General features: G+C 32.4%; 1 protein-coding gene across 1 annotated transcript in view; it reads right to left on the bottom strand.

Moving 5' to 3' along the window:
• Positions 1 to 21,894, bottom strand: part of LOC139484432 (uncharacterized) — a 61,595-nt gene extending 39,701 nt beyond the window's left edge. Inside the window, exon 1 of the mRNA XM_071268165.1 lies at positions 21,755 to 21,894. The gene's annotated coding sequence lies outside the window, so the exon portion shown is untranslated. The remainder of the gene's footprint in view (positions 1 to 21,754) is intronic.
• Between the last annotated feature and the right edge of the window lie 418 nt (positions 21,895 to 22,312).

The raw sequence follows: 22,312 nt of genomic DNA, 5'->3' as shown, positions 1-22,312 counted from the left end.
AAAATTGAGTGATCAAACATTGATATTTGTTTTTATCTCTCTATTTCTGATTATAAGATTAATTGTACAGATATTTAATAACAAAAAAATATATTTAACAGTTAAATAATATAAACGAATTGTAGATTGCTTAAATGGCTTTATGTCTGAAGCAGGCGAACCGTGTCATACATGTCCTGTAGGGACATATGGACGAAAATGTGCAGATATTTGTCATTGTGATGTCTATCAGAGGTACTTAAAGTCTAAATTAATCAGTATATTATATTTTTAGCCATTACATTGAAAAATTAATACGTATACGTAAACTATGTAGAATTTATTTGTCGGGCTAACGATGAAAGATAAGTGAATGATGCCTATTTTATCATTCTATACACTTATTTTCTGATAACAAAAGAACGTGTGGTTTCATTGCCATATCAGAAAAAACATCTGTAACGTCAGTATGAAAATGTAAGGGGTGATTTCAAAATCTCAGAGTTCTAAAAAAAATAAAGATAAGGAAAAATTATTAATTTGTCATGTTTGTGGTAAACAACAAAACTCAAATGAATAGAAACTGTTCTGACTTAATCTTAATCGCCAAAAAATAAACTAAATAAATTTCAAATTTGAACAGACAACCAAACACCTAACTATATCCCTGAAGATAATCATTTATCAAGTTTATGACTTGGGACAAACACATGTATATGTCGCACAACAACCTTATCTGAAAGTGATTAATTGAATATCTGTCTTCTCAACAGTGCAATAATACATTATCTGATCATTAAGATATCATAACTGCCTGCAATGACGTTCAAAATACAACACTAGCACGCAAACTTTAGTAACGGACTATTCTGGGTGAATAAGTGATAAAATTCATCGACGAAATGTTTTGCACATACTGCCTTGAAATCTCCGGCAAACTACTGTAACATTAGGAAAATACAACATAATGTATAAAAAGGTCTGTCTTCGTAAACAATAGACAGTTCGTACGTCTATGTTTCATAAGACTCAGTTTTACAATGGCTCTGACATTGGTAAATATATCAAGCTTTCATCTGATTGCCGTAGCGAAGGAATATATGTAACTGTTTTTATCTACGCCATAATATTAATAAAAATGTTTAAACCTCATTTGATAGCTGTACCGATCTCAATGTTCTGCCTCTGAATAAAAAAATTAGCTGATCAGGAAGTGTGTTGATTTTTCTTTTTTAAATGTTGAATGCCTCCCTGTAGTTTTAAACAGTTCTCTTTCATACAGTCAAATTTAACTGACCTCATATATCTTCTTTTTTCCAGATGCAATAATATTCAAGGATGTCTCAACTACTCCGGCTTTAAAATTGATTCAAAAGGTAACAATATTTGCAAAACTTATATCAAAATTGATGATACATATATTTATCAATGACATAATTTGTATGTTCGTTTACTGCAAATGTTCCTTCATATATATATAACTCGTCTAAACATCAACCCAACAAAGTTAGATCTGTAAATTTGCTTTCACAAATTTTTTGTTCTTCCCTCGCCGGGATTCGAACCCATGCTACTGAGATATCGTGACACCAAATCGCCTGCACTGTAGCCGTCCCGCTAGACCACACGACCACCTGGGCTTCATAATAAAGCTTTCGGTGGCCGTGTGTTACCTTTCCTCGTCAGTTTTAAGCTAGCGTCGTACTACAGTACATGATATATAAGGCATGGAGATGTTATTGTTACAGATCAGCTCAATTATCTATAGAAAAGGATCCTACATATTAATGCAAGATACAGTCACAGAAAATAATTATATTTATAAGTACGTCTGAGTCAGTGAAAACTCTACAACATATTTATCCATCGGATCACCAGCAATGATGGTGATACATGGCTGTGTATATTATGTATATACAACTCGTCTAAACATCAACCCAACAATGTTAGATCTGTAAATTTGCTTTCACCAATTTTTTGTTCTTCCCTCGCCGGGATTCGAACCCATGCTACTGAGATATCGTGACACCAAATCGCCTGCACTGTAGCCGTCCCGCTAGACCACACGACCACCTGGGCTTCATAATAAAGCTTTCGGTGGCCGTGTGTTACCTTTCCTCGTCAGTTTTAATCTAGCGTCGTACTAAAGTACATGATATATAAAACATGGAGATGTTATTGTTACAGATCAGCTCAATTATCTATAGAAAAGGATCCTACAAATTAATGCAAGATACAGTCACAGAAAATAATTATATTCATAAGTACGTCTGAGTCAGTGACAACTCTACAACAGATTTATCCATCGGATCACCAGCAATGATGGTGATACATGGCTGTGTACATTATGTATAAACAACTCGTCTAAACATCAACCCGACAATGTTAGATCTGTAAATTTGCTTTCACCAATTTTTTGTTCTTCCCTCGCCGGGATTCGAACCCATGCTACTGAGATATCGTGACACCAAATCGCCTGCACTGTAGCCGTCCCGCTAGACCATACGACCACCTGGGCTTCATAATAAAGCTTTCGGTGGCCATGTGTTACCTTTCCTCGTCAGTTTTAATCTAGCGTCGTACTACAGTACAGGATATATAAGGTATGGAGATGTTATTGTTACAGATCAGCTCAATTATCTATAGAAAAGGATCCTACAAATTAATGCAAGATACAGTCACAGAAAATAATTATATTTATAAGTACATCTGAGTCAGTGACAACTCTACAACAGATTTATCCATCGGATCACCAGCAATGATGGTGATACATGGCTGTGTACACTATGTATATACAACTCGTCTAAACATCAACCCAACAATGTTAGATCTGTAAATTTGCTTTCACAAATTTTTTGTTCTTCCCTCGCCGGGATTCGAACCCATGCTACTGAGATATCGTGACACCAAATCGCCTGCACTGTAGCAGTCCCGCTAGACCACACGACCATCTGGGCTTCATAATAAAGCTTTCGGTGGCCGTGTGTTACCTTTCCTCATCAGTTTTAATCTAGCGTCGTACTACAGTACATGATATATAAGGCATGGAGATGTTATTGTTACAGATCAGCTCAATTATCTATAGAAAAGGATCCTACAAATTAATATATATATATATATATATATACAACTCGTCTAAACATCAACCCAACAATGTTAGATCTGTAAATTTGCTTTCGCAAATTTTGTTCTTCCCTCGCTGGGATTCGAACCCATGCTACTGAGATATCGTGACACCAAATCGCCTGCACTGTAGCCGTCCCGCTAGACCACAAGACCACCTGGGCTTCACAATTATAAAGCTTTCGGTGGCCGTGTGTTACCTTTCCTCGTCAATGTTATTCTAGCTGCGTACTACAGTACATGATATGTATAAAGCATGGAGATGTTAAATATATATATATTTTTCAATAATTGAGACAAAATAAGCAAAGTTAAATTACTTTGCCTTTCATATGACTCAACTCTTGCCATAACATATTTAGTCAACAAACTTAATATAAATTCAAAAATTCAGTATAAGATTAGCATGACTCCGACTTAAAACTATCTGCTTATCGTTTATTGTTTTTAATCGATGCATAAAAGTTAACCATCAGCTATCGTTTCATCGTGTGTGTTGGTTTAAAATATCTTTAACGGAAGAATGGTTGTCTATCAGGAAATGCATCATGCCGTCATTAATCATATCAATGTAAACCAGACGGATTTCATGCTGTTTATGATTTATTATTAAAACAGATTCCCGTACAAAATGGAAAAGAAATGACTCACGAACGGCATCTGAACCTGGTATATGTACGTTCATTACAGTGAATAGTTTTTTAACATTTTATACTAACGAAACCTAATTAGCTTTTGCATACTTTTTAGCTTTAATTTGTGTCTCATTCACATTTTCTTTTGATCATTGTAATATTTGTTTTCATAAGGAAATAAAGGCAACAGTAGTATACCGCTGTTCAAAACTCATAAATCTATGGACAAAAAACAAAATCGGGGTAACAAACAAAAACTGAGGGAAACGCATTAAATATTAGAGGGGAACAACGACACAACAAGTTGCAATGTAACACACACAGCAACGGACTAAGCATTAGACAAAATCCGATGAGAATAACCAATATAACATCAAAACATCAAAACCAAGGAACGTGTTGTTCGCTAGATGTCAGAAAATTTGAGTTCTTAATTCTGTCGTCGTCAAATTTGCTTGCTTTCCTGTGGTTTTGGTATTACGAGTTTTCGAAAAGGGCGATCATCAGGAACGTCATGTCAAACAAACATAGTCACAGTCGTTTTGTAAATTAGTGCCAAAAACCTCATCAGCGTGTTTATGACCATAGAAATAGAGGATCGCGTTCCGGCTTCTAATCTCATGTTAAACTGTCCCTCTGGTATAGTTCGCCTCTATTTTAAAGCATGTCATTCAGTCAGGCAGGGGCGTTACTTAAACAAGTATTTTTTTAAAGTTACTTTTATAAGTTATTTTCAAAATTTTAAAAATGATAAAATTACTTAAAAGAGTTATCTCAAATGTCAATAGAAGCATGGACTGAATGTAGTTTACATGAATCTTAACATCATTTTATATCATAAAATAAAGAATTAATTAGATTTGGAAGGAGTATAGAGATAAAGTGTTTATCTAAAAATAACATCAAAAATATCACTTGAATAGGTTATTTCATACATTATTATAAAGAATAGTAATAACACTAATTTAAGGAACATATTAAAATGATTTGGGCTACAAACTATAAGTAACTTCAAGTCTTAATTGATTCACAAGTATCTATTTATTTATATCAGTCTACCTTCAATATTTTGGAGGAAAACGATAATGTAATAGTCCCAAGAGACCAATCTGTGACCCAGAAGTGTCGGAATGAAAGATAAGTGCGTCAGAAAGCGAATTAGTGTTTCAGAAAGATTAGATTTTAAATCTATTTCATGGGAAAAATAACCAGATGGCTATGAACATTTGGTAAGAATAGTAAAATCTGTATTATTGGACACATAAATGAAATCGAAATTCAGAAAAGTTACTTGCTAGTAATATTTAAATAGCCTCGTTTTCAACATTACTTGTATGAGTAATTATAATTGTTACTTTTTTAAGTAATGCCCATGAATGTCAGTTCTATGGTTTACAACTGACCCCCTACGGATACGTAGAGGGTTAGTAAAGTCCTTAGGGGTAAGGCTGAAGATTGATTATTCTATGAATTTTACAAACCCTTTATCGATCTATCGATTTATCGCACACGGAACTTTTTTCTTTAATTTACACTGCAAAAGACCACAAGTCTGAAAACACCATTTTTTGCCTGAATTTGCCTGAATGTTTACTCGACATTTTTTCTTTTTCTAAACTATTTTTAAAAATTCTTAATATAGTATAAACTTGTCTTAAAAGTTTTTTGATTTTTCTTGACTTTGGCAGTATTAATATTGTCTCAGATTTCTCGACCCTTTCTGTATCATCTGATGAGAGTCTTCATTAGTCTCGACCAATTCTTGATTGTCTTAATTTTGTCTCGATCAGTCTTGGCATATTATTTACATTCTTAATAATGACCGCTAAAGTCTTGGCATATGCCTGACATTCTTAATAATGTCTGAATAAGTCTTAACATATTATTGACATTTTAAAAAAAAATGTCTGAATATGTCTTGACACATTCTGGAGAATCTGATAGCTGTTTGAATATATCTCGACACATTGCTGGCTGTCTAAACGATATCTTGACACTATTTCAAATGTATACATTTCGCCTGAATTGTTAATAGACACATTCTGCACTGTTTAAACACTTTCTTTTGATGCTAAATACTCATTTTTATTATCGCTAAACTAAACTTAGAAGAATCAAGGATTTGCATAGTACGATACCTTTAAAGATCCCCTAAATGGTAGAAACCTGAATGCCTCCCATCCCCCCATGTAGTTTAATTTTGATTTATTTATCATTAAAATTGAGAATGGAAATGGGGTATGTGCCAAAAAGACAACAACCCGACCATAGAAAAAAAAAACAGCAGAAAGTCACCAACAGGTCTTCAATGTAGCGAGAAATTCCCGCACCTGGAGGCATCCTTCAACTGGCCCTATAACAAATATATACTAGTTCAGTGATAATGAACGCTATACTAATTTCCAAATTGTACACAAGAAACTAAAATTAAAATAATACAAGACTAACAAAGGCCAGAGGCTCCTGACTTGGGACATGCGCAAAAATGCGGCGGGGTTAAACATGTTTGTGAGATCTCATCCCTCCCCCTATACCTCTAGCCAATGTAGAAAAGTAAACGCATAACAATACGCACATTACAATTCAGTTCAAGAGAAGTCCGAGTCTGATGTCAGAAGATGTAACCAAAGAAAATAAACAAAATGACAATAATACATAAATAACAACAGACTACTAGCAGTTAACTGACATGCCAGCTCCAGACTTCAATTAAACTGACTGAAAGATTATGATTTCATCATATGAACATCAGGCACAATCCTTCCCGTTAGGGGTTTAGTATCATACCATCATAACATATATGAGAAGATTATTATTAACTGTTTTCACGTGGAGTATAATGTCGAAGTTTAATACTGAAAAATAGTATTTGTAACTTTTGAAGGTCGACAAACTGCTAGTCAAATTTGGTTTACCAAAACATATGAAGTTTTAAAATGTGGCCGTGTATCTATTGTGAACTTAACCATTCCCCCTGTGCGTTTGTTTGGCTAGAAGGGGGACCTTAATCTTTTGCGTTTTGAACAAACATCTATTTACACCCTGATTCAAAAACTTATACTTTTTTAGAATATTAACCAGATACATTTTTTTTTCGAAACTGAGTATTGTATTAAATAGTTTATATCAAAACTAAATATTTGTTATACTTCTTTGCTATATTCTTTTCTCTCAAGAAATCTAAGAACAAACACATAGATCTTAATTATGCATGTATGTGTAAATAGTTATCAATGGTACCAGGATAATAATTTAGTACGCCAGACGCGCGTTTCGTCTACATAAGACTTATCAGTGACGCTCATATCAAAATATTCATAAAGCCAAACAAGTACAAAGTTGAAGAGCATTAAGGATCCAAAAAGGATTAAAAAAAGTTGTGCCAAATACGGCAAAGGTAATCTATTCCTGGGATAAGAAAATCCTTAGTTTTTCGAAAAATTCAAAGTTTTATAAACAGGAAATTTATTAAAATGACCACATTATTGATATTTATGCCAACATCGAAGTGTTGACTACTGATCTGGTGATACCCTCGGGGACGAAACGTCCACCAGTAGAGTCAGCGACCAAGTGGTGTAAATATCTATTAAATTAGACCATAGACCAATGATTTTTGAAGAAATCATTAAATGAACCCTTTATAAATACAGTTTTCTATTAATCCCGGAGTAGATAATAATTTACTCATAATATTTGGTAACTTATCCGATTTGTTTTAATTTCAAATTATTGAATTTAATTTTTCATATAACATTTCTGTGTGCCCTTGGTTGAGTATAACTTATTTGAAATACCTTAGTTTTCTGGGGAACACCCGTTGCACACGTAATACTTAATATATATTGAAAAGATGACATTAAACCAATTTTCTTTTGTTAAGTCTAGGATTTGTACTGTCTTGTGAAGGACGCCTCCGGGTGTGGGAGTTTCTCGCTACATTGAAGACTCATTGGTTGCCTTCGGCTGTTGTCTGCTCTATGGTCGGGATGTCGTCGCTTTGACACATTCCCCATTTCCCTTCTTAATTGTATTACTATACAAATCTTTGAAAGAATAACAATACAATAATACTTGGCTATTTATAAAAACTACATTTCAGTACAATACTTAATGTTATGCATCTACCATGAACTTTGTATACAGTATGATTGGTTTTAATCATTTATATTGGTTTATTTTAACATACACTGATTTGTGTTGGTAATACTTCAAAATTGATAACATATTTGTATTCATAAATAATATATATAAATATATATATATTTATATCCAAATTTGTTTTATTGACATGCTTAACTTTTGTTCTTGTTGTAATACGTGTAACTTTATAAAAACAGTATAATATATGCATGATATGAAAAGACACAAATATATTGTTATATGATTTGTTAAACTCAGAATGGTCAAATAAATTCAAAACACAATTCAAAATGTTCAGAAAAGGTCAAGCCATACTGAGAAAAAATAAGAATGTCGGGAATCTGCCAAGAAATTTTCAGTTATTTGTTTAAAAATGTTAAGAACATATTCAAAATGTCTATTAAATTTCCTATAAATTTTAAGGCCGTGTTCACATTGACCTTAACTGGGTGTTGTGTTCGTGTTACTCACACGTAAACAAAACACAATTACGTTCCCGTTGATAAAATTCAATGTTTACGTGTAGTGTAAATCATGTTTTGTCTACATGCAGTCGATAGTCAATGTAGAACTTGTGTAGGTTAAGTGTAGGTTAACTAGACATTTAGAACCCCGAATCGACTGGACGTACACGGAAATATTTGCCACTGGTCTTTACTCAAACATCGATTCTGTCATAAATACATTTATTTTACTAAAAAAAATGTGAGGTAAATGGTTTTGTTGTCTAGTATCTCAGGTCCATTTAAATATACTTAGAATTAAAAAAAAAGCATTACTCCCTCCCTTTGCTAAATTCTCACTAAAGAAGAAATACCATTCGAAAAAAAACCAGAGAAGATAGAATTTTGGTGATCCTTAACATCTCAATCCTTTTTCTTCGTCTGAAATCACGCTGCTATAACCTACGTTTTCTAATCCGTAATCGATATATCTTTAGTATCTTTAAGCTACGTACTGTAAATCATCACAATTGCTTTCTTAAAGGAGCAACCACTTAAGTTCAAAAAAAGGGGGGGTATATTTTTTTTCTGAGTCGGAACTATTTCCGCACAAACATTTTTATTCATTTGTGTTTCGATGCTAGCATTTTTTTCAATATTTAGGAACAATTATCTGTAATGACCAACATTAGTTGGAAATGCATGGTTACGGATTTTTTAAACTTCAACATACATTTGAAGGACCTTATAAAACACTATAATGAATGGGGAAACTCTAGATTCAGAATATTTTGTTTTGCATCTGTATGACCAGGATATTTTTTTTTTTTTTTATCAAACTGGGGGTCAGAATATTTTTCATGGAAAAATCCATTCCCCCCTTTTTTGGAAGTCAAATGTTCGTTCCATAATTGCTAGAAAAGTTGTCCGAAAAAACTGCATTCAGTTCTACGCAATGAACATTTAAATTACATATAGTTTAAAAGTGTGAAAATATCTTGCGTGCAGGTAATTAAACAATGTGTATAGATGTGAACAAATTTAATGTGAAACCAGTGTACATTATATGAAACTATTTGTAAACATGTTTACTGTACATGGGGTTTGGTGTGAACACGGCTTTAGTCAGAAGTTGGTAGGAAAAATTTAGACAAAAGTCTTAGAGAATGTCGAGTATTTGTTCATGCAAATAAAGACAAACATTAGTCCTTTAAGATTTTTGGATTTTTGTAGGGTTATGTTTAAAAATTACCAATAAAATACAAGCCCATCAATCGATAACATCATCATTAATAGTAAACGTGACGCCATGCAACCCGTAAGAATTCTACTGACCCATAAGGATTCATAGGGATCATTACATGACGGCGTTTAACCAATCATAACGTCATAATTTATCCGAGATATAGTATTCCTTATGGGTCACATGTGTCCGAGCTATCCATTTCACAGTTTAAATGTTCAATATAACATAATGCTCCATTTGATATTTACTTTTCAAAACTTTCAGAGTGTATTTTTACCCTTGAAAATTTTAATAATAATTGGATTGTTACCCTTTTCAACTTCGATGTTTTTTTATACAGTTTTATTCAATAATCTTTTCCCACTATGCTTCAGTTTTATACATATTATACAGGGATACCTCAGACAGAATTGATTTATGTCATATGCACCAGCGTTCTTACCCTTGCTGTGATCCTGTGTACGCTTTGGTTTCGACATTTGAAAAAAAGAAGACAGAGTCGAAGTGTCCATATAACTAACAATAAAAATACAATGTCACTAAACAGCACGCTAGATGACTTAACTGTTGAACAGTTTCGTACATATGATTACATCGATGAATCTCAAATTAAAGATATAGTGGTACCAATAATGCACACCATGAACACAGACGACATAGAAAATCAAACATCAATACATTCTGAGTTCGAAAGTGCTGACACTGAAACATCGCTTAATGATGGTTACTTAAATCCTTACCAAACAGTGATTTATTCCCCTGAGAGACATAGCTATACTAAACCGGACAACACAGAAGTAAATCACATAAAGACACAACGAGATATAACGACTACAGAGACTGAAAACACTGACAATGAAGTTAATATAGAAGTATTGTCCTCTTCTTACAATCCATATCATGATGCAATATCAGCACAACCAAATACCGATTGCCAAAAAATCTAGCCATACAAAGATGCATCAATCCTTATGTTGCAATCAGAGTCCTGAAAGTTATATGACGATAATACTGTAATTTTGACATGACAATAAAGAACTGAATGGGTTGTATGTGTGTTTGATTAGGATGAAAACAATACTGTAGGCAGTTTTCTGTACCTATAATCAACATTATTTTAGCAATGATAAATATGAGAAATTACTAAAGACAAATCGAGTTAAACCAATTGCGGGAATCTCATGAATTCGAAAAAAGAGATACCAAGGCATAACCGTCATCACCTAGTTTGCATGCATCACCCTGATGCGAATAACAAACACTCAAACAAAAATTGACAGTTTGGAATATCACACAATCGCTTATCACGTTTAATAGACAATCACACGAACAAAAAATAAAAAAAACATACTACATGTATGCAAGTTGTGACACAGGTCCTTTAGTGAATGTTTGTAAGAACCGGGGAAGAGTCATATTCAGGAAGAAGAAGGGAGGAATCTCGGTAAAGAGGAATGGGACATATCCGTCGTCATCTGCGAAACACATATTGCATAAGAGTTAAGGTACCAGTTTTGTATTACAACTCCATTTTCCGGTGCTTGTCAAAACATGGAGGTAAACAAAATAGTGTCTTTTTTTCGAATTTTTTTTCTGAACTCATTTTTTTTTCTGTTGGATTATAGGTTTATGCAGAATTCAAACTTATATACAGACTTTAAAAAATCTTGCATCTTTTGGGGGACATCAATCCAGAAAATTGGAAGGATATCATGTTTACTGGAAGTGTTGCGGCCTATTAAAAACAGCAAACAGAAAGTAGAAAAAAATGTTTTGACTTCAGGTTTACGTAACTTTTAATTCGTCGTGACAAGACCAACTTTTTTTCGATTAAATAATAATTTCACATTAGTACATACATGATATGAACATGTATCATTTTTATTTTTTTTTATTTTCAAAGATCAGCTGTTTTGCATGTAAGCCTATGGAGAAGTCATTTACAAGACTGAAACCTTAACCGACTCGTGGTGGCGTTCGTACCATGTTCGATTGAAAGGTTTCAATTTTAACACTTGAAACTCTTGGTTTCAAAACTCTCGTGTGCGAGGCAAACTTCTTTAAAAAAAATATTTTTTGGAAATGGAAGTCGAAAATGTAGACTGCACATTTATTAAATGGATTGTATCTTTTTCTATTCGAAAATCAACATAGCATATTTTATGTCAAAAACTACATGAAGAAACATACTTTTTTAATAACTCGTCTACATACAATGTCTTCAAATCTTGTCAGGTCAATGTATATACTAAAATCATGAAGATAAAGAAGATTGATATTGTTTGTGTATAAACAACACGCAGCAGATAGTTAATATATTGTAGTATCATAGATGTTTAAATCAATAGACCGCTATGTTCTGGTTCATAGCTGAACTACAATGGTGTGAAATTTTGTTTAAAAAACTGAATCATTTTATCTTATAAACAAAACATAAACAAGTAAAGATAGTTGACGATTCTGCTATCCTCGTTGTCTTTGTTTGGTTTTTTTTTTTTTTTTTTTTTTATATATTTTGCTTTCTCTGTATAACGATGATGTGTCTGTGACTTTTTTTCTCAAATAAAAAGTAATAATAGATTAAAAGCTTGCTTGTAGTTAGTTAATTTGTAGAGTTTACCACCCTAGTTCTAACTTAAGTACATTTCAGAGGGCTTCGTTGCTATTGGGTCTATTTAGGGCTTATCATCAACAGTACTTTGTTTCTAAATACTCAGAAGCTATTTGAATAAAAAAAAATAACAATACTACTTCAACATGTTCAACAGGTAATAATGTTACTACCTGTATTCAAACATATTTCTAATTATCTCTTATATTCAATCCTAGGTCAATGTCAGGAAAATATAAACCTGTTTGTATGAGGCTGAGAAACTGGAGAAGGATGAGGTTCTACCGAGACCTTCTCCAGTTTCACGCCGGGTATAAAAAATGTTTATATTTTTATGACATTGACCTAATATTGTTTTTATACTGCAACGTAAATAATAATACATTGATAGCTTTTTAAATCGTAACACATATGTCAAACTCATATTTATTCCTTAATGAACCTCGGATTGTGGAAAAAGTGTTTTATAATAAAATTGACATTATAAAAACTAGCTATGTTACTATATTTAGGAAATAAAGACAACTAGTTGCAGTATAGATATATTTTCATTTTCACCTTAAAAATCGACCTATATGCTTTAATGCATATATTTGGGAAACTTCTTTAGACAAAGCTGTAAACCATTATGACGACAGTAACATAAAAATATTTATAATGCATTGGTAGGCACTCTGTACGCTAAAGTAACGTCGTTATTTTACGATCTGCCGCCATACAATATTTAGTTTTGTATTGCTACTTGTTATCGCAATTGCAAATATAATTACTGGGTTGAATTAGAAATAAATTAGATACAAAAATAAATGAATATTCAAAGAATTTTTACATGATTTTATATTTATTGATATACAATAAATAAAATGTGCGTCCTGTCAAACAAAACGGTAATTGTTAGACGACGTTACACTTTTTGTTTATTTTATCGGAACAGACTTCATTTCTTTAAACTGGTGCTCCATCTATAAACAACGGATATTGATAGCAGAATACCCATTGTGATGTACTGTCTGATGGTCCTTTCGTTCATGACTACTTTTAAAAAGAGACCACAAAAACAACTAAATTCAAAAATGATGACCAAATAAACAAAGATGCTGCAACAGACAAACAATACTTCATTTACTTTCTTTATTTTCACTTCATCAGGATACACTAATGATTTATCAATAAGCCAGTAGATAACGGTAGTATGTTAATTAAATATGAACAGCAATCCAACAAAAATATATATATAGCTCTCGGTAAGTGAAAACAAAGGCCAAGCTTTAATATCATGTTATCAAAAGAAAATGTGGGCTTTTAGATTTTATTTTTCTTATTACTGATTCTATAAATCTTGAGAAAAAAATATTATAATTTCTGTTTAGACTTAATACCAGCCGCTATACAAAACGCACAAGAATCAATTAATATGATGATGCTATTTGATTTTTAGCTCACCAAGTGAGCTATTCTCATCACTTTGCGTCCGTCGTTCGTCGTCGTCCGTCGTGGTCCGTCGTCGTCGTCCGTCGTTGTCGTCATCGTCCGTTGTCGTCAACTTTAACAAAAATCTTCTCCTCTGAAACTGCTGGGCCAAATTAAACTAAACTTGGCCACAATCATCATGGATGTATCTAGTTTAAAAAATGTGTCCGGTGACCCGGCCAACCAACCAAGATGGCTGCCCTGGCTAAAAATAGAACATAGGGGTAAAATGCAGTTTTTGGCATATATCTCAAAAAATAAAGCATTTAGAGCAAATCTGTCAAAAAAATAAAACTATAAATCTGGTTGAGATGTATCTGCCCTGAAATTTTCAGATGAATCCGACAACCCGTTGTTAGGTTGCTGTTCCTGAACTGGTAATTTTAAGGAATTTTTTTTCTGTTTTTTGTTATTATCTTGAATATTATTATAGATAGAGATTAACTGTGAACAGCAATAATGTTCAGCAAAATAAGATTTACAAAACAGTCAACATGACCAAAATGGTCAGTTAACCCTTAAGGTGTTATTGCCCTTTATAGTCAATTTTTAACCATTTTTCGTAAATCTTGGTAATCTTGTACAAAAATGTTCTCCTCTGAAACTACTTGGCCAAAATAAACCAAACTTGGCCACAATCATCATTGGGGTATTTAGTTTTAAAAATGTGTCCGGTGACCCGGCCAACTAACCAAGATGGCCACCATGGCTAAAAAAAGAACATAGGAGTAAAATGCAGTTTTTGGCTTATATTGCAAATAAAAAGCATTTAGAGCAAATCTGATGTGGTATAAAATTATTTATTAGGTCAAGATCTATAGCTATCTGCCCTGAAATGTTCAGATGAATCGGACAATCGTTATAAGGTTGCTGCCCCTGAATTGGTAATTTTAAGGAAATTTTGTCCTTTTGGTTCTTATTTTGAATACTATTATAGAAAGAGATAAACTGTGAACAGCAATAATGTACAGCAAAGTAAGACCTAAAAATAATTCAACATGACCAAAATGATCAATTGACCCCTTTAAGGAGTTTTTGCCTTTGATAGTCAATTTTTAACAATTTTCAAAAAAAAAATTCCACTGTAAGTACTGGGCTAAATTCATCGTAGAGAGAGATAATTGTAAGCAGCAAGAATGTTCAGTAAAGTAAGATTTATCGCCAAAACACAATTTTGTCATCAATCCATCTGTGTCCTTTGTTTAATATTCACATAGACCAAGGTGAGCGACACAGGCTCTTTAGAGCCTCTAGTTCAATTATTTGTAAGTAGTACTGTGCTTTATATAAATATTTTTTTCTCAATTTATGTATCAAATACTAACTATGTTAAAAGCAAGTTCCCGAGTGCAAAAAAAACACAATATGTAAAGGTGTCCAATTTTTAAGTATTCTGTCACATGAGTGATTCATGTCAATGGTTAATTGGTGTTTAACACGACTTCCAGCATTATGTACTATTTAGGTTTTTATTGGTTGCCTTAAAAAAATAATCCTTGTAGAAAACCAAGATCCAAGATAGTAAAACTGACAAGCTAAGTCAATTCAGATTGTAGTCAAACTGAAAGGCTCAGTTTGTGCTTCAAAATTCACAAAATTTGTGTTGACTGGATAGTAAATAGAGAATTTATTTACTTCAGACCATTCAGCCAATGAAACCAATTTCAATGAAACAGTAACGCAAAAGTGTGGCATAGAAAAACATGCAGTCTTTACCCATAGCACAATTTAAATAACAAACTGCTGAGTTTCCGTTTTCTTACTTTAGTTTGCCACAAACAAATGTTATAAAACGAATAGGTTAACAATGCTTATTACCACACAGATCATGTTTAAGACAGGGTGACGTCACTTTCACCGTTCATGACTTAAGTTCCTTTATAAATGAAGCAATTACCTAATCTGTTGGTTTAATATTCTTCCTCTAGTTTGCTTCAATTAAATGTAATGAAATTTAAACACTATGCTTATAATTACAAAAGGGCCTTACGGAAATTAATCCTGCATCTGTATGCTGAAGTTGACTGGTGAATATTGCTACAGGCAGGGTATTTGAGGCCCCAAAACACATTCTCAATTTAATAAAACCATGTTCATTTACAAGAATAGCCTAGTATAGAAAAACCTCCTGTCTGAAATCGCCTTTAATATATTTTTTTAGATCAACTTTGAATTAATTTGAACAATTAACTAAATTGAAGAAAGCGGGGGTGTTATGTTTTCTTTACAAATCCAATGTATACTTATCCCAATTTAAAAAAAAAATATTCTCAATGCTCAGATTTTGTCTTTTTTTTTCTATTTCCATTACAATAAGGTAGTGTTATAAAATAAAACAAATATAATATAAACAATCTGCCCCACTTACGATAGGAGAGGAATATTATGTTTTTCTGGTATGTTTGTCCATTTGTTAGATTGCCCGTCTGTCCCGTTGCAGGTTAAAGTTTTTGGTCAAGGTAGTTTTTGATGAAATTGAAGTCCAATCAATTTGAAATATATAGTTCACATGTTCCTTATGATATAATCTTTCTAATGTTGATGCCAAATTAGTTGTTGGACAACATGATCATATAATTAAAATTAAAAATAATTTGATAGTGATATTGAAATAAATAACTTTAAATGGCCTTAACAATTACTATGTAGATGTATTCATGTATGTTGTTGAATTATGCTGAAAGTATTAGCTAGTTAATTTGACTGTAAAAAAAAACTTATCAATGTTTCAGATTTAAAAAACAGACTAGACAAATTGCAAGATAGCAATTATGGAAGAGTCACTGTTGAAAAAAACAAAACATAAGCTTCAGATATTTATATATAGAAACAACCGAATAGCACACACTAATTTCAACAATTTTATTTTTGGTATTTTGTGTTCTTTTTTCAGATGTAGAAGTAAAAGAAACAACAGTGAAAAATGAGTGATCATTTTGATAAACATTTAACTTGAAATTGAAATTAATCTGATTTTTCTTTATTATGTATTTCAAATATGAGCATTGGACTAAACTTAAATGAGACAGCAAGCTACCAGCACACTCCCAATAGCTATTTGGATGTCTACTTGAACTGAATGCAAAAATGAAATTTGTGGTTTTTCAATATAAATTAAATTGAAAGTTAGCAACTCTTTGAGTTTTTGTGCAACTTGCACATTTTCAGATTTATAGCTTCAGAACTTGTTTATGTTTGATTCTTTTATTCAACATTTAAGATGGATATATCAGTATACAAAGAAGGAGATGAAGTATAATTGCCAATATGACAACTGATTTTATATGATTTGAAATATCTTCTACACTTGTCTCGTTATGTCTATCAATCAACTTCATATTGAGTCCCTCTGTATAATTATATTGATTCGATGGGGACTGAGTGATATTACATTATATAGATCATTTTACTTTAAATTCTTGTATAAAATAAATCACAAAAATACTGAACTGAACAGAGGAAAATCAATTCGGAAAGTCCATAATCACATGGCAAAATCAAATAACAAAACGCATCAAAAACGAATGTATGTTTTTTATTCAAATAGACGAATTCTTTTGAAGAGTCATTGCATTTAAAATGATATGCATTGCTCAGAAGTTTCCTTGGTATGAAATATTGTTATTTTTTGAACTTCGGTTTTTGCTGATATATGATGTTGGGCTACTGCCACAACTTTATTCATGCTTTGTACTGTCCTGAAACAATCTAATAATTATTCAAAAGTGATTCATTATATGTATTAGAAATTACTTAGGTATGTTAAAAGAGAAATATGCCAATTATTTAGTCTTATTGCCATAGGACCGAAAAGAGCAGATTCCCCCAGAGAAGAAATACGCAAAAGGGGGAGATAATGTCCTTAAAAAACATCGGCTGTACCGATGACAAGAAATAATGTCATTTTTTTACCAGGCAATAAGTATGCTTCAAATTGGTGTACACAAACAATCATCTTCTGTTAGATTAGCGAAGGCTGCAGAGTCACTAGCACTGGTAGAGAAAGTAACCGTTTAATGTATAGTAACTTTTATAATACAATTCATTCTGTGGAAAAAACACAAAATGAAGAAAAAAAAATCAAATAATGCTCTTAAATGGGAGTAGTATATGATTACTTTTTCGACGCGTCTGAAGTTATCCCAAATTTAATGGGATATGATGTTGCTTAGTCTTTAGGTTTCTCTATCATTGCGTTTTGTAGAATTCTACTTGACCTATCAACGTGTTTGCCATTGCCGTCAATTGTTCTTCAACTTATGATTTGTGTTTGCTAAGAAAATTCCTAGAATATCTTCCGCTTTTACCGATCTGTGTTGACATCCAAAATAGATAATAAAGGGACATCAATACAAACAACAAAGAACTAACGTATACGCAAGCATTAATGTTTAAGGAATAATATAAAAGTCAAGAAATAACTAAATTTGTAAGACTTCAGGTTTTTACTGTAAACATTTCATTTACGTATTTAAAGGTACAATAAGCATATTGTTTCAAGAACAAATGATATAAACAAAGATACAGAATACAACCATTATGCTTATGTCACGCTATATCCTGTGTAGCAGTCACTTCTAATGAAGCTGTTACATGTACACGTGCGCTAATATATAGGACGTTATTCGATAAACAAACAAATGGATTTAGGCCGCAGTTTATCAATGTTCAAATCTCATTTCCAAAACTTATCAAATTTCTTTCTGAAGAAGATTATAAATAGTGCATTTATTGTGATATGTTTCACATTTAAAAATAAATATTATTCGTTCTGACATATTTTGCTTAACTATTGCCATATTGATAGTTACATGGTGTTTAAATGATAAACATCGAAGCAGTTCATTAATCTAAATTCAAATTCATTGGTGCATGCAAGAAGTTTATTTGATATAAGTTTGCATACATTATATCAAGTATTTACAAAACAAGCAATGTATTCAGCTGATAAAACATGTTGGTATGACCTATAATTTTGCAAAAAGAACAAATAAATTCAATAATAAGCTAGACTTAACCCGAATCATTTAAATCCGACCATGAGTTCTTTCAATTATTCAACTTATCAAACGTTATAAAAGCTCATTATAATGTGTTGAAAGTTGAAGTTCACGTAATCTTGACTGAATGTTGACGGTTTTCTCTGTAAACTCCGTTTGCTTCCACCAATAGAAATTTACCGCCACGACATAGTGAATAGTGAAACACCAATCAATCCAACAAAATAACATTTGTCCTGTATAAATATTTAATCACCACTCGTCCGAGATATTTATTGGATAGATTTACCAGAAATGCTTATTCCACACAAAAGTCGTTATAAAAACAAAATAACGGTACATTGTATAGCAAAGAGCAAACCATTGATCCTTAGTTTGAGACTTGCACATCCGCATATGACAAAGTCAAAAATCGTTTTAATAGTTATCAAAAGTACCAGGATTATAATTTAGTACGCCAGACGTCTACATAAGACTCATCAGTGACGCTCATATCAAAATAGTTATAAAGCCAAACAATACAAAGTTGACGAGCATAGTGGATCAAAAATTCCTAAAAGTTGTGCCAAATACGGCTAAGGTAATCTATTCCTGGGACAAGAAAAATCCTTAGTTTTTCCGAAAAATTCAAAGTTTTGTATCAGGAAATTTATAAAAATTATCATATAATTGATATTCATGTCAACACCGAAGTGCTGATTACTGGGCTGGTGATACCCTGGGAGACGAAACGTCCACCAGCAGTGGCATCGACCCAGTGGTGTAAATAGTTATCAAAAGTATCAGGATTATAATTTAGTACGCCAGACGCGCGTTTCGTCTACATAACACTCATCGGGTACGCTCATATCAAAATAGTTAATAAGCCAAACAATATAAAGTTGAAGAGTAAAGAGAAGCCAAAATTCCAAAAAGTTGTGGCAAATACGGCTAAGATAATCTATTCCTGGGACAATAACATCCTTAGTTTTTCGAAAAATTTAAAGTTTTGTATCTGGAAATTTATAAAAAATGATCACTTAATTGATATTCATGTCAACACCGAAATGCTGACTACTGGGCTGGTGATACCCTCCGGGACGAAACGTCCACCAGCAGTGGCATCGACCCAGTGGTGTAAAAAGTTATCAAAGGTACAAGGATTATAATTTAGTACGCCAGACGTGTATAGCCAATGAAAGGAAGTCATCTTATCTTCGCATTCTAATAAGAAAGTAAGGCTCTTTTATGAAAACAAACCACAGTACACTAAAAATGAGTGTTGTACCCTTGAGAAAGCGAATGCGTTTGGTGTCTCTACCGTCATAAGTAATATATTACGCAAAAAATAATCTACCAAACAGTGAACATTTGATGATACAGACAAACCACTCAAAGAAAAGAAAGGTGAGTCTTTCGTAGTTGTTACACGGATAAACGGTTTATTGAAAACATTGTGCATAAAATGTGCAGCAGCCAGTGAATGTACGAAGTTGTAATATAGTTTTTCTTTTCATCCTGGTTGAAAATAATAATTGAGGGCAACACATGTAAACTACTATTATTGTTATATCGAATGGATAATAGCTTTAACGCATTAAACAGGTAAAAATAAGTTAATACTATGAAGAATATTCACTTGAACAAACACTTCCAAAAAATAGGAAAAAACGTCTATTCCCAATGCGCCATCAAATAATACGGACAAAAAGCCAAAATGAGTAGCAACTTCTAACGTTAAATGCTATCACGCTTACAAAAACTGTAAATGCAGTAAAGGATAAAGAATTAAGGAACAGGAGTCGATAGAAGCTTACAAAAACACTGTATTTTAGATGAACTAATGTCTTATGCATATACATTTAATTGCTGAAACTAAAAACGAATCATTGCAAATTATAGGAGCTGCTTCTAATTTTGATATAGTTTGCTTATTCTTTCATATGAATGCATTGCACACAATTCGGAACGCGGTGCCTATATTCAAATACAAATTACATCCTATGACGTGAGACAATAAACGTCTCTTCATTAAGGTACAGGTCAAAATGTTTTTTTTTTAAATTACTCGAAGCCAAACATAACATGTAAAACCCCAATATTATTCAAACAAATCAAAGAATTTATAACCCAAAACAATACAACGTATAGCTAACATTAGAGCTTTCCAATAGAATAACATAAAATAAATGAGCCGCGTCCGAATTATTTCTTCTTCATTTAACAGAGAATTTGTACACAAACAACTTTTTCGTGATGACGTACCATCAAAAACAGGTCAAATGTAAATTATATGTTCTTATTTTTTTTCACTTACATCATTTGTACATTTCCTGATAGAATATTAATTGACCTATAATGTTTTACTTTTAGAAATTGTTATTTGGATGTAGAGTTGTTTCATTGGCGCTTACACCACATCTTCCTATATCTATTGAATATTAATGCATATATAAGTGTGTTTTTTTCCGATTTTGAGACGTAACAGTTTCTACCATTGTTCTAGATTTACGAAGAAATGTTTTATTCATCTAGATAATTTCGTATAGTTTAAAATAGGTTTGATGTTTAACTAAAACTACTAAAACATACAATAGAAGTCAGCCTTGTGTAAAAAAAAATGGAGAATAATAGGGTTCTATATGGTTAATAGACTTGAATACAGAATTATAATACAAGTAAATTATCATATTCATTGTCTATTTAAATTAGAGTCTACGTCATCACATACATATACATTGAAATGTAAACATTATTCAATACAATTACTACTTTTTCACCTATGGTAAAATCGTAGAGTATTGATTCGTAAATAATAAAGTAACCCATCGACATTTTTTAAAGTAATTTTCTGCTTGTGATCTTAAGTAAGCGTCGGAGGCAGAAAGATTTATGAAGTTGGACGAAGTTATGTATATGGAACCGTTTAGAGCATACAAAAAGTCTTAAGCTTAACTCAAGGTATTAAGTATAACCCATGCTATCAATCGACGCTTGCAAATGCAACACACCACTTTATAAATTCGATTATAAGGAATGAACGAATTGAAAATACTTCAAGAAATTAATTTCTACTTTTGATTAACAATGAATACTTGTTAAATTATTAAAAGATCGATACTTACATTAACGCTGAACGGTTAAACATATGTCAACTAATTCTGTCTCAAACTTTGAGTGTATTGCTTTAGTTGTCAGCAACATCTGCTTTATGGTACCGCCATATTGAAAATATGTATTTTTACATTGAAATGCGGGATACAATCACGACTTGTATTTAAACACTAACGATAACAATGTTTAGATACACGTGACACGTACCGACGAGAATTGTGTATTTGGTTACGTATTAAAGTACTGTTAATTATCTTAACGCGAAACGGTTTAATATACGATAATCTAACTTTGTCTAAAACGTTCAGTGTATCACTCCTGTGTTCGGATGTTCTATCTTAAACTGTCAAAGCTCTGATTCTTTTCACAGATTTGGCTATACTTTTGGACCTTTTGGATTAAAGCTCTTCATCTTTTATATAAGCTTTGGATTTCAAATATTTTGGCCACGAGCATCACTGAAGAGACATTTATTGTCGAAATGCGCATCTGGTGCAACAAAATTAGTACCGTTAATTTTATTACTACCACTGGGTCGATGCCTCTGCTGGTGGACTATTAGTCCCCGA

The sequence above is a fragment of the Mytilus edulis genome, chromosome 8, assembly GCF_963676685.1.
Source record: "Mytilus edulis chromosome 8, xbMytEdul2.2, whole genome shotgun sequence".
Classification (NCBI taxonomy): Eukaryota; Metazoa; Mollusca; class Bivalvia; order Mytilida; family Mytilidae; genus Mytilus; species Mytilus edulis.
This window is presented reverse-complemented; position numbering and strand designations above follow the sequence as displayed.